Genomic DNA, 11,899 nt, shown 5'->3' with positions numbered 1-11,899 from the left:
GCGTTGGTGAATCCTCGAAAAATAATAATATCGAAAGCCGTATTAATCACGCGTTAAACCACACGGTAATCAGTCCTTATTTACATACAAACCCCGCGGCGTCGAAAAAGTCCGCGCACGGCAATTTCCTCGTCCCGTCGAAAGAAGCATCGATAAAGAATGGCCCGATCGATGATGCACCTGCGCGAGTCCCACGCAGCATCAGACGTCGAGTCACCCAGGAAAAATCTCGCGGGGCCGCGCGCGAGCGAGAGCGGGATACGGGCGCGCGATCGGCGCACGTGTTTCCGTTCCGGCGAAAGGCAACAAACGCAGGCGTAACGATCCCACAGTTTTAATTACGCCAACGTGGCCCTCGGACGCGCCCCTGCTGCGCCACGAAAACGAGCATCGGGGAATAGTTTCCAATTATTCCATGCTTAATTAAATATCATTCTTAATGATGCAGGTGTCGCGCGACCGCGGGCCACGGAAAACTAATGGTATCCCGGTCCGCGCGCGGCTAATGAAGACGTGGGTCGGCCAGGCGAAGGTGTTGCGCTTATTAATGACGCCAAAGGCATGTTCTTTTTCCACGGTTTCTCTTGCCGCGATGAAACGAGGCGGCTCGGCGAATAAATTGCATAAAAAGACTATAAACCAGTTACAGATATCCGGTCGCGGAGGTGATTCGATTGGGTTTGCGAGAGATCGCGGAGGATTCGCTTCCATCGAATTCGATTCGTTGGATTAGAGGGCTCGTAAAGCAATGAAATTGTAACGTTTCGTTTGTTGTAGCGATAATATTTAATATAAATATATATATTATTTTATATATTATATAAATAATGTAATAGCGATAATATTTATATCAAGGGTATGGACTCAATGAATGGAGATAGAATTAAATAATCGGTGTATAATACTATGAGAATTAGATAATAAAGGTGGTAGTAATATTGTTAATAGAGCTGCTTCAGTTGCAAAATGTACGGATTATTGCTAACATTTAGTAGCGAAGCGCAGGAATGCGAGGAGTTCTCGGAAATAATAAGCTCGCGCGAAAAGACATCGCTTGTGCAGGTCTCACGAGGCATTGAAGTCTCCAGCCGCAGCAGCACGCGACAGCCGGGGACAACTCGAACTCCTGTAACTTCGTGTAAAAAAATCGTACGATATTCTACCTGTGCTCATTCGGAAGGGCAGAGTCTCTACTTTCGCAACATTACCTCCACTTTTTGCAAACAAATTTATTTTCTTATGAAACAGAATAAACAAGTCAAAGATTCGCTGAATCATTATCGAAATATCGGTGATCTTCGAATCTATGTGATTTCATGAAAAAAAATCGTACGACGTTCCACTTATACTAATTTTAAAGGGCGTAGTCTCTACTTTCACACCCTTAACCTGAATTTTCACAAAATAATTTTTTCTTTAGAAAAAATGGCGGCAAACTAAAGTCGCCTTTTTACGATTTTTTGTACACATTCTATTCACTGTGAAAGGTTTAACAAATTTTCTCCCGTATCCACTTAAATGTTATCTCACGTAGGAAAGTTTCTCGTTTGCAACGACTACTTAAAAGTCGATCCGCGATTTTTTGTTACGATTTTATCGCGATTTAAATGAAAAGTGCGACTTGGTCTGAACAAGCACTAACAACGACTGTGTCAAACGTAACACTGTTCCACGAAAAAACGAAATCTTCGGCGAAAGCTTTGAAGTGTATAAAAGTAGAGAGTTCATCCTTTAAAACAAGCTAAGAAACGTCGACGTAACAATTTTTCACTGGAAGCTACAGGTGTCGGAAAACCGCGGACCTCCAACCGTGTGCAACAGCGTACGATAAAGGCAGCGTACAATAAAAGCAGCGAACAATAAAAGCAACGCTCGATAAAAGAACTAGAACAATTTCCTTCAAGATCCGATTGAATCAGCAATCCATCAAACCTGTCGCATTCACCATCCACACAGGCGGCTGGCGAATGAATGGAACCAGCTGCAGCCTAGCTGTCTAATCGGCAGGCTCTGACGCATCGCATCCGAAGGAATACCAATTGCAATCGCGTCGAATGCCGGTGTTACACATTTCCGCGACGGTCGGCACAGTGATTCACGATTCTCCGGGGTACGAATGTGGGTGATTTCCTCTTACGAAATGAACGTCCCACGTACAGTTATTCGCGGCATGCATTTAACAGAGCGACATTTAATCCGGCCCCCGATCGGGTCAGCCGGGCGTATTGCATAATGCGCAGGTGACATCGCGGTGCCCTCGCCGAGCGGCGCGGCGCGGTGCGGTGCGGTGCGACGTGCCTGCGTTTAATACGTACGCGTTCTCTTCTCGTCGCGTGCGTGTATGTCACGTCATTACCATGTTCGCGAGAGGACCTCACACTCGGCGCTGTGTGTCGCGAGATCTCCGCGTGGGCTACACAAGCTATCCACGATGCGATGTCGCATAATACGAGGCCCGCCGTTCCTGCGACGTCACGTGACGCTTGTTTCGAAACCTTCCTTCCGGTGCAGCTTCGTCAAAAGTTATGGTATCTGGCTGCTCCGAGCGAACCACCTCGAATAGCGAAACGTAGTTGAGAAAGCTAGCTTTCGACGAGCGACAGCACTTTCGGAACTTTTTCCTTGGGAACTTGTTCACTTTTCGCGATCAGATTTTCGTGGGTTCGAAAGGATGAATTTTCGAGCTGTTGTTATAATTTTTTCGGTAGAGTGTGTTAAGATTTGTTAGAGATACAGGCATTCTTCTATCTCTTTTTCAGCTGGAGTTTTAATAGAGAAAATTTAGTGAAATATTAATTCACGATTGATGCAGTTATATTGTAACTAACTTCGGCATAATTAACGTCATATTTATCGAATTTTTATCGAAAACGTAATGCGTAATTATTTTCTTATTTTGTTTAACATTTGATTAGAAAAACATGTAACACGTTCTGTTCGAGAAATTTCAAGTTAATTATGCCCGAAAAAGCAAACGAAAGGCACAGCAATCGATCGCCCCACGTAGAAATCGATCAAACGCTCCCTAGCTGTGTATCACAGACATCGAAAAGCTGTGAAATGATCGCGCAGATATGCATCCGGTTAAGAAGAAAAAATCTCGTCCGCTGGAGAAAAAGGTTGACCTCGAAAATCGCGAAACGGAGGTTAAATGAAAAATGGCGAGACGCCAGCGAGGCCAAGACAAATTTAACACGCCCGAACACGTCAGTCGTGTAATGAACTTTTCAAGAAATAAAGTCGTATCGTTCCACGAGAGAGATTGCACTTTTTCGCCGGACAGGTTTAATTAGCAAAAGTTGGACAAACGGTCCCGAGGGCGGCGGAAAAAATTTTATTGTCGTTCGGGGAGGGTCCGCGGTACGACGAAAACCAGAAAGGCTCTCCTCGTCCGTGCCCGATGCCGGGCGAGACGCGGCTGATCGGTTTTTCTCGAGAACGAGATTTCGTTCGGGTGTCCCGTAATGCGGTAGCTCGATTCATGGCGCATCGTCGGGACGTAATTGCGTGTTTGCCGAGAGCCGAGAGCGGCGCGGCGTGCCGCTGTTATTAGTTTCACCTTCGCGACGCACGCAATCCTCCGGTTCTTTGCGAGGGCCAGCAAACGAACGGACGAACGGGACGCAGAACGACAAGGGAAGAACCTCGGAACAATAAGAAAACGGACGGGAGAACGCGGACTTGTCGGCCAGCCGAGATACCAATCCGCTTACCGGTAGGTGTAACGGCTCTTCGGCTTTTTATCGATTTCGTTTAGGCCCGAGCGTCCTTTCACCCGAACCTGTCCTCGGAGAGCTTCAAAAATAAGTACCTTCCGAATTTTTACTCGCTCGTGCTGGTGATTCGCAGACGGCTCGCTTTGCGGAAGTGAAAATTGTCAATTTCGAGATATGGTACACACTGTATGGTTGTTCGACGAAGTTAAGCAGTTATTTGTTGATCAGATTCTTTATATGTTTTTTTTATCTTCTTTACTTTACCATCGATTAGTACATTCCATTTACTGAGATATTTTAGGCGCCAGTTCAGGTTGAGTTTTAAATGCTTTCTCGAGGGAATTTCTGAACTTTTGGGGGCTTGAATTGAAGCTGGAAGATTGCACTGTTTAATTATATCCCTAAGATTGAAAAGACAGTTTGATGTCATGCCTAAAAATCATAAACTGTCGACCAATGAAGTGGAGAAAATTGCCCCCATTTGAAGATCGGGCCAATTTTCGGGGTTATTTTCGAATAAATTTTAGGATGTGTTCTCGTCGAAGAGTTTTCTAATGTTTGTCGACTTAAATTGAAGCTCGAAGATCCCACTTTTCAATAAGATTCCTAAAATTTTTAAGTGATCTTGACGTCGCGTCTAAAAATCGCCAAACACTGTCCGATAGATTGGGTTAAATAGTCCCTTTTAAAGCCTTGATTTCGAATGGATTTTAAAATGTGTTCCTATAGAAATTTTTTAACATTTGTACGCTTCAATTAAAGCTGAAAGATTACGCTTATTAACAACGTTCAAAAGTTCTAAAAGAAATGTTGATCCCACATTTAAAAATCATAAATACACTTGTTTCCAAATTCATTTTAAAATGCGTTCGCACAAAAATTTCCGAACTTTCGACGTCTCCAAATAACTCCGAAAGTCCTTATTTCACAATACAATAACTTAAATTGTTAAAAAAATCTCGAACGGAATCGACGAGTACTGAAATATCTGCTTTACTTCCAAACTCGCCCTAACGTTTCCCAAAGAGAATAAAATCTTCGAAGTATAAAAATCTGTAAACTACTTTAAAAAAAAAAGTAAATAAATAATTGAAAAATAACACGGCGCAGAAGTTAATAGATTCCGATTCGAATCGGGCAGGGACGGCGATCAATATTATAATCTGAGAATGAAATATCAGACGGAATCGATCACTTATCTGGAGCAAGGTAAATCGCAGGCCTGATGCGTTTCCAGAGCCATCTTATCTGTCACGGTCCGATAAATCGTGGCAGAAAGCGAGTCTGAATAAACGAGACAGCCTCGTAATACACGTTACACCGTCGTGCTCGGTGGATACGCGAAATAAACGATCCACGGGCTAGCCATCGCCAACATCGGTGTGTAGGCGACTTACGTGGATTAAGTTATGGTGGACCTTGCTGCGTGCATGGTGCAACACCCGTGATCTTTTGCACCGTGTTGCTAGTCGATACCTCGGATGCTCGTAGATCGATCCTCCGTGATAACTCGTTTCCTCTACCGTCCTTACTGCGCTAGCCTCTTGCTGTGCAACAATGAGTACTCCGTTGACTGAACTAGTGGACCCTGTCAACAAAACCTGAACAATTTTTCCTGAATACGTATAAACGAACTCTCAATTTTCATCGTGTTTTCTGAAATAATATATTTTTTAGAAAATATGTGCAAATTTCTATGAGTGAGACCTTTCTTTGTTATTTGAATTTCTTTTTAAATTCTTAATCCTTGTTTCATAAAATCCGCAAAATACTGTCTTCAATCAAATATTATTTCCTTTTATTTATCTGAGTCCGCTGAATAGTTATTTGATCATCTATGCGACTATCTAATCTTCATGTGATTCAAATTTTCACGTGCTTCGTAGAAAAGTCCGTAGAGAAGCTAGCGTGTCTGAAAGAAGTACTTTTGAAATATGTTGACAGAAATTGATAAATAAAATGACAAATAATAATCGAGCATACTCGGTTATATTTTTGTTGAAAGGGACCGTCGTTCGAGTGTTGAACAGGCTAATTATTTACAACGTTCTATGATTTTGTGATTCCTTCAAAGCGTTGCTGCGTGTTCCGATGAAATGATCCTACTTCAAAGGGTTAGGATCGGCTGTGTTATGGCTGATCGGAAGACGTCTATTCGTATACATATAGAAAATTGCATATTAAAGGAATCGTCGTTGATTTTCATACTGGAAAACGGTGATTGTCAAAGTTGAAAATGCTTGTACAAGAAAACAGGCAACGAAGGAGCGTTCTCGAGGACTATGGCGAGATCAGGCTTTAATCGTCCGATTCTTTCGTTACAGAAACCGCGATCGCAATCACTCAGCTCCCACAATTTTCCATAAACGTTATTATCGTAATAAGCGGAAACGATACTCCGGGCTGTCGGTGTCGCAATCGGTACCTGCCTCGCAATCGCAACGGCTCGCCGGTGTTTGCGGTATAAAAAAGCTGCTATGATTGCTTTCTTTAATAAGCGAACCGGGGGTCCAGCTGCTCCGCGACCGTCGAAGAGATTCCTGGGACACTCCTGATATTTCACTTTGTGCCACTTTGTTGCCGCTTCTGAAAGCTTCACCTTTTCCGATGCGGCGCATAAATTGCTGGCAAACGCGTGGTGGTTAACTCCGAAAAAAGCATTTCGTGTATACACCGTTCATTAGCCGGTGCCTCTCTGTGGCCGCGTCTCGTTCCCCGGCTCGTAAACTCTCTGGTAGAAGTCAATTATTGCGTGCTGTCAATTATTTCGCCGGCTGTAATTAAAATTAATGAAGAAGTGACGGTGGAAGTGCGCGTCGTTCTCAGTGATGGGAGCGGGATCGGCATGTATACTTATGAATATCAATCAATGTGATACTCGCTGGGCTCGCTTTGATAGGCGCGCTTAGTGCCCGTTATAACAAATAAATTCCTGCGATAATTGAATTCTAATTATATTAATTAATAAGGGAATCCTCTGGCCGAGCCCCGCCGTTAATAACGTCGCCGATCGTCCAATTCTTCTGTTCGCAAAAATGCCTGATAAATTATATTATTATCGGCGTTCGCGGCTGAAACAATCTTCATTGTTTGATAGAGTGTGCGCTGTTGTCTTTTTTTTTTTTTTGTTGCTATAGTTTCGTCAGGACCGATCGTTCACTATACAAATATCTGTAATAAGTAAATTCTCCACAATTTTTCTTCAGCTTGTGAACAAAAATGGATAATTTGGGATGAGAAGATACGATTATTCGAGCCTCGCGATTTGTTTTTAGTTTTTCCGATTATCAATAACTGTAAAAACGAAGCGCAACGCCCAAATAATCGTATCTCCTCTTCTCAAATTGTCCAATTTTGTTTACAAGCTGAAGGAAAATTAGGGAGAATTTACTGTATATTGTTTAATGATCTTTATGCAAATCTTAATTTTGCAGAAATTGGTCTTAAAAGAAGATTTCCTTCGTCATCTAAAAAATCACTCGCTATAAAAAGAAAAGAAAAATTTTACCTAATGGACCTTGGCGATTCATGCGTTCTCTTGCAATTTAAAAATCTGCACATAGCATAGATATATAAAGATCTGCAGTCAAGAGTAATAAATATGAACAACTATTATTAAATAGCATTTAAGGGGTTTTTATTTCGTTAGGAAGTCCTGAATGACAGCAGCAATCTTATCTATGAAGCAAGAAATAATTCCGGATAATACAATCCAATAATTTCCCGTCGTCTGACCAACAATTTCGAAGATCCATTCGATGTATTCCCTTCATAAAATATGATAAAAACGTCGTCAAACAGAATAATACAAATTCACTAAATATCATGTCACGTGTTACAATTTCAAACAATCATATTCAGAAAATTAATTTGACGTTCTTCACATGTTCTCTCCCGTTTAAAACGTGCTAACGCGTCGCACAACACGATATTATTCCGTTCAATAAACGATTGTATTGTTTCTAAAGAACTGTGTCAACGTGCCATAATAATCATCAAGAAAGTCCATTAAATCATTACCAAGCCCATGGATAACGCAGTCAGCATGGAACGACGGTGGAAGCACGGAGTGTCGAAATTTATCGAAACGCGGATAGATCCACGATTAATTATCATACTATCCAATCATCGGGATTGTTCGCAGGTCGGCAATCGGGTCCGCGGATTTGCGGCGCATTCCCAAGCCCCGGCGCGGCGGGTCGCAGGTGTGATCGAGAAAGTCATCGATCGGATCGATAGGCATCTCGTGGAAAAGTTCAATTCTCTGGCGCCACGTAGGACACGTGACTACGAAAAGTGGGAGTTAAACGCGGTGGAAACACGCACGCTTCTCACAATCGGCCGATTCCACCTCTCGGACAAGCAGCGCGTGCAGGGAGAGACGCCTCTCTTCTGGAGGAGAGACACCTGGGGTCACGGAGCCGTGGCGCTTTGGAAAGGTAACTCGCGAACGATGATATATGCCGGCGCAAAAGTTGACCGCCCAGACGCCGCCCGTAGACGCCTTTTAAAACAATACCGGCTCGACGTCGTCGTCGTCGTCGCCGTCGCCGTCGCCGTTCCCGACCGTTTCCCTCCGTGCCGTCTCCCTCTCCCGACGCCGTTTCTCAATGAGCTCCGCGGCCGGAGAAAGCGTGGGCCGTTCCTCGACTCTGCCCAGTCGTTTACCGCTAACGTCGACTTAATTTCCCTGCTTTGTAACGCGACAGTTACACGGAAAAATTTCGCGACAGCCGTCTCTCATCGGACTAAGACCAGACGGGGACGCTTAGAATGCGGATTTGGTGCGCGCGCGGAAATGTTCTGGGCTCGCGACGCGGACGATTTTTGGCCGGCCGGCATGTAGGCGATCCGTGGAATTTGTGAAACTCGGTTCGAAAGGATGAGGATCGATTTTTGTCGGGGGTGAAAGCGTGGTTTGAATCGGGAATGCACGTTGAGAGGATTTCATATGTAATCTGCTAAATATGATTTAGCAATATTTAGTTGTTTTTAATTCGAAACATTCTATGCTTCTGTTACTAAAATTACTAGCAAAATAAATCACTCTATTCAGACAATTACTAAGAGCGAATTGAAGTAGCTGCGAAAGAAATAGCAGTGCAAAGGGTAGCATTTCTCTCACGTTAACAATACTTCAACACGATGTATTACCGTGAAAGTTAAATGTTCATAACAAACGTTTCAGTTAATTTCATTTAACAATCATTAACTTTAAAGTTAATGTACGATATTTGGGAACGAAAGCATCTGATAAATATTATACATGGTGTCCCAAAAATGTCTCGCAATCCGAAAGTGGCGGGTTCCTCAGGTCATTTGAAGCAACTTTTTCCTTTACAAAAATTTTCTCCGAGGCACCATTAATGAGTTATTAACGAAAAACAGTGACCAATGAGAGGCGAGCTCGGCTGGCGCGAGGCGACCGAGCCAATGAGCGGAACTAGGCTTCGTGCGCTGGTTGGCTGGGCCGCCTCGCGTCAGCCGTACTCGATTCTTATTGGTCACTGTCTTTTCGTTAATAACTCGTTAACGGTGCCTCGGAGAACATTTTTGTAAAGGAAGAAGTTGCTTCAAATGATCCGAGGAACCCGTCATTTCCGGATTTCGAGACATTTTTCGGACACCCTGTATAAAGATCTATAAGAAGCTTGAATCTTTGTCCACGAAATTCCGGAAAACCAATCTTGTTCGCGTATGAACATTTTGATCGACCTAAACGCTAATGCGTTAAAAAGAAATATGAATATTAATGTGTTTGCGTAAAGAATATTCTTTATGAAGAATAAAAACCACCCGTTGTATATTTTTATAAAGATCTCTACGAAGCTTGTATTCTTCTCGGGTCCACAAAATGATGGAAAAGTAATCTCGTTCGCGCATGAACAATTCGAATATCCGATCATTATGCTGCACCGTGATATGTGAATTTCCATGGTGAACGTACGCGTCACGCAATAAAGCCAGATATATGCCGGGAATAAATAATTGACGGAGCTAATGATGCAGTAAGTATGTCAACGGGATGTCTCGAGTTTCTCACAGGGGTACGAAGGACCAGGACGGTCCGGTTTGGTAGAAGATAGACAATACAGGAAGTAATAAGTTACTTATCAGAGCCGTGTATCTCTAAGATCCCGCAATGCCCTAGAGTCCTTAACCTTGGCGCCTTATGGGCTCGCGATTGCCAATGCGAGTGGTAATGAGAGCAAACTAGCACCATACCGGCGAGGTACATTGGCGGCAATCTTCTTTTCTCTCGGAGGACGTGGAAATCAAATTGAAATATATGAGCCGTTTATTTTGAAAGTGGCATAAGTCACTTTGTTTTTAAGTCGGTCACTTCGTTTTTAAGTCGATATATTTAAGGGTTTACGTTTTAACACGTTTAAAAATATGGATGCTAACTTTCGAGAAGATTTACTTGTATTTGTTATCCCACGATACTGATATTTTTCTCAGTATAAATAATTTCGTATAAACATTAAGAAATCACCACTTTTCATTACGGTAAAGTGACTTATGCCACTTTCAAAATAAACGGCTCATATATATTTCGTTGAATTCGTTGCGTCTGGATTCTGCTGCTATTTAGAGCGGCGTCGAACAATCTATTATAACGTTTTCCGTAATTAAATGGCGGATTTTCGAGCGAGATAAAAATTGTCTGCATTCAGAGCAAGAGTTAAATATAAATATAAAAAATACAAATATATCTTCTCTTAATCAACTTAATAAATTGAGAACAAAGTAACTTCTGTTTGAATGTATCTTATCGTTTTCGTCGCTTCATATTTGACGTAATAATTTATGTTATAAATACATAAAATTCGCACTTCAATTGTCACTAGCAGCTTTTCCAATTTTTTTATGATCAATATAAACAATATCCTGTTACACCAGTGTGAACAAAAGACACGCAAAGTCTGAATAAAAATCTGTATCGCAGCAATTATTTGTTTCACCCTCGTTCATATGGTAGAAAAAGCAAAGAATCCTAAGAAAGCTTGATATCTCGATGGATCGTAACAAAAATGAGAATTCTCACGTTTGATAAGAAATTTGCGAAACTGTGAAATCGTGGAACAGTATCAATAAATCCCGATTGCGAGCTGTCTAAGGAGCACGATCTAAAACCGCGCAGTGAGATACAAAGAAAGGATCCATAAATCCGTGAAAATATAAAATGTCGCGCAATAGCGAAGATTGGAGTCCCTCGAAGGCTGCGCCGATGGCAAAAGATTCTAGCTTTACACGAGCTGGCTAGGCTGGTTATCGCCGCTATCGGGCATGATAGATGGCGGGCGGTGGCGCGATAAATCACCGGGTCGCGCCTCGAGGAGGATCTACGGACGATCCATCGCTGCGGCCGGCGCGGCTCGTTCGGCTGTCGATCAGCGGCGGCCGTGGCCGGAACGTGTTGCCCGATAACGATCGACGACGAAAGTATTAATTATTATTTGCTGCTCGCGCCTTTCAATTTGTTTTGCGGGGCGCGGGCATCGTTTCACTTTGCCCGCCGCGAAAGTGACGAAACAGCGCCGCTCTGCGCTGCTCTGCACCGATCTGCAACGTTCTGCACCGATCTGCACCGCTCTGCAATGCTCTGCACCGCTCTGCAACGCTCTGCAACGCTCTGCAACGTTCGGCTCCGCGTAGATCCGCTCCGCTCCGCAGCGATTTCACTCGGCGCAAATAAATCATCGCCGTGGATTCCGCTTTTACCGCGGCGAGCGCAACCAAGACGAGGACCTTTTAGAGCCCGCGCTCCGCGAGATGATGAACGACACCGCGCAGGTGTCGAAAGTGAAAGAGAGAGGATCGCTCGATCGCCCCCGTAGATCCTCCGGGGGTCCTGCTGTCGTCTCCCAAGCCTATTCTATTTTTATCGTAGGGCTGCGACGGCGAATGTTCGTCTTGGAGAAAAGGGCACCCTTTGGTATTTTTGATGACTGTGCGGATGGATGTACATTTGGGAAACTTTTACTGTATTTGGATTGGGTTTCTGGGAATGTGTGCAAAAATTGTCAGCTTTGTATACTCGTTTTTTGATTAGGTGTGATCATTTCTCCGAGGCGATTCTTTTGAAGAAGATCGAAGATAGCCTTGATTTAATGCACGTGTTCCTGAATTTTTCTAGGTCGAACGCCTGGGTATATATTTTTTTCATTTTTTCCGTAAAT

Source organism: Megalopta genalis, chromosome 4 (genome assembly GCF_051020955.1).
Source record: "Megalopta genalis isolate 19385.01 chromosome 4, iyMegGena1_principal, whole genome shotgun sequence".
In the NCBI taxonomy this organism is placed as follows: Eukaryota; Metazoa; Arthropoda; class Insecta; order Hymenoptera; family Halictidae; genus Megalopta; species Megalopta genalis.
The sequence above is the reverse complement of the archived record's forward strand: the minus strand, read 5'-3'. Positions refer to the sequence as shown.